Source organism: Perca flavescens, chromosome 22 (genome assembly GCF_004354835.1).
Source record: "Perca flavescens isolate YP-PL-M2 chromosome 22, PFLA_1.0, whole genome shotgun sequence".
Taxonomy (NCBI): domain Eukaryota; kingdom Metazoa; phylum Chordata; class Actinopteri; order Perciformes; family Percidae; genus Perca; species Perca flavescens.
The window spans coordinates 28,254,257-28,256,756 of NC_041352.1; the positions used below are offsets into that span (position 1 = coordinate 28,254,257).

The following is a 2,500-nucleotide window of genomic DNA, read 5'->3' on the forward strand; positions in this document are numbered from 1 at the left end:
TTTAAAGACTGAATAATGAGAAAAAAAGTCAGAAAAAAAGACAGAAAGTTTGAGAAAAAATCTGAAAAAAAATAAGAATTAAAAAGAAGGCTCTGATTGGCCAGAATTTTTGTGGGAAAAGTCAGAATTCTGAGAAATAAAGTCTGAAATTTTTTCAAATGTTATCTTTAAACTCTGAACTGACACACGTTTAACATATGGCCCTGATTGGCCGGAAATTCTGAGAAAAAAGTCAGAAATTTCAAAATAAAGTTTAAAAAAAGTCAGAATTGTAACTTTTATTTTTCAGACTTTAAACTCAGAACTGAGCCACATGTTTTAGTCCCGTGTGTGTCTCATCCTCTCCTGTAGATATTTACATTTAATTTCATATTTGATTTGATATAACTGCTCTGATCTCTGAGATTCGCTGTGATTTTGTTTTTAAAGCTGCTGTTTGTTTATTATTCAGCCAATAAAACCACAGCAGTAAACTGTTAATTTCACTTTAACAAATAATAATTTCTTTATTGTAAATCAATCAAAACAATAAACAAAACAAGCAGTTTTCTGTCTCTTCCTAACTTCATTTTATTTATATTCTTTAATATTTTAATTTAATATTATTTTTTTTACTAAAAACCTTTTTTGTTTTATTTTATTTTATTCATATTTTTTATTTAATTTAATTTATTTTAATTTTATTTTATTTTATTTGCCTGATCTCTTTCTAACTTCTCTTTCATAGGAAAACGCAATAGACCTAGCTTTGAGCCTTGTACTGCGCCGTAGTAGACCAAAGATCGTCTATATTCGGGATGACGTGTTTCTCGGCAGTGACGTTCCCGCCGAACTCTTCGCTTGACTTTACGTTACGTTATGTTACGTGAACTGGATCCCGGAACGTGCTCAGAGGGAGCCCTCTTCTCTCTCTCCTTCTCTCGCGCACTCTCTTCACGTTCTCCTCAAACTACAAAAACAACATCATCTCGCTGAGGGAGTGGACGGTTATCGGAGACATTTAACGGACAGTTAACGGATATTTCCGACCGCGGAGCTCTTTGTCATCGTGTCCTCTAACATCCAGGTAACTCCCGGAAACATTGAGCAGTTGAACATCGTCTCGTGGCGGATTTAAAGAGTAAAAAAAACGGTCGAAAACGAGCCGTTTGAAAGCTAGCAGCTGCGATGTTCGCTGTTACTGCTTTAGTGGCGCTAAATCCTCCGTCTAACTTCTGTAATAACACGTTTATTTTGATGTCAGTCGCGTCTATATACAGCCGTATTGTTGCTTTATATGTTTATTAGCATGTTAAGTGTTGACAGCTAACTATCCAACTAGTTACATGTATTTACAAGCCTGTTTAAATGTCAGATATCTGAGCTTAATGTTCACGTGAAGGCCAGAAAATATAATAAATGACGTTTTAAAGTTTTCTTCCTGTCTTAACAACCTGTTAGAGCTGACTCACTCCTATAACTAGCTAATATTACTTTCTGTTTCGGTTTATTAGAAGAAAGCACAGTTTTAAGTCACTGCTCCGTCGTCACAAACACTGGATCCTACATTTCCCATAATGCAACTGTCTCAGCTTTCGACTCTTTCTCAAATAACTTGAGTAGTTTCCCATAACACACGTGATAAAACTCCTTTAGAGCCAGTGAAGACACATTATTCAACAGATTTATGATCATAAATCAACTTTAACATGTGGAATATTAATGTCACGCCTCGTTATATCTTTGTAGTTCATTAATCTGTTCCCCGGAAACACTTTTATTTTGAAAAATTTGATCGTGTCAAAGAGCTCCTTTCTGCCTCAATCAAAACAACAAGAAGAAGAAGAAGAAGAGGAGGTTTGGTGACGTCTGACAGCTTCTATAATCCTTCATCTGGTTCAAATATAAAGTTAAAAATGGACTAAAAAGTCCGTTTTCTGACAGACAACATTAATAAAGACGACCAAATGTAACGGAGCGTTACCTTGAATAAAACGCCTCTCTCTCTCTCTCTCTCTCTCTCTATCTGACTGCCTCTCTCTCTGTCTCTCTCTCTCTCTCTCTCTCTCTCTCTCCTCTCCTCTCTCTCTCTCTGTCTCTCTCCTTCTCTCTCTGTCTCTCTCTCTATCTGACTGCCTCTCTCTCATCTCTCTGTCTCTCTCTCTCTCTCTCTCTCTCTCTCTCTCTCTCTCCATCTCTCTGTCTCTCTCTGTCTCTCTCTCCATCTCTCTGTCTCTCTCTCTCTCTCTCTGTCTCTCTCTCCATCTCTCTGTCTCTCTCTCTCTCTCTGTCTCTCTCCATCTCTCTGTCTCTCTCTGTCTCTCTCTCCATCTCTCTGTCTCTCTCTGTCTCTCTCTCTCTCCTCCATCTCTCTGTCTCTCTCTCTGTCTCTCTCTCTGTCTCTCTCTCTGTCTCTCTCTGCTCTCTCTCTGTCTCTCTCTCCATCTCTCTGTCTCTCTCTCTGTCTCTCTCTCTCTGTCTCTCTCTCTCTCTCTATCTGTCTCTCTCCATCTCTCTCTGT

General features: G+C 38.2%; 2 protein-coding genes across 4 annotated transcripts in view; both read left to right on the forward strand.

Moving 5' to 3' along the window:
* The window catches only part of LOC114548907 (putative protein TPRXL), a 6,253-nt gene extending 6,180 nt beyond the window's left edge, over positions 1-73 (forward strand). Inside the window, exon 6 of the mRNA XM_028568934.1 lies at positions 1-73. This exon is cut by the window's left edge and continues 336 nt beyond it. The gene's annotated coding sequence lies outside the window, so the exon portion shown is untranslated.
* A 798-nt stretch (positions 74-871) lies between these two features.
* nub1 (negative regulator of ubiquitin-like proteins 1) overlaps positions 872-2,500 on the forward strand; it is a 17,796-nt gene continuing 16,167 nt past the window's right edge. For all 3 annotated transcript variants that reach the window (XM_028568920.1, XM_028568917.1, XM_028568919.1), the window contains exon 1: positions 872-1,066. The gene's annotated coding sequence lies outside the window, so the exon portion shown is untranslated. The remainder of the gene's footprint in view (positions 1,067-2,500) is intronic.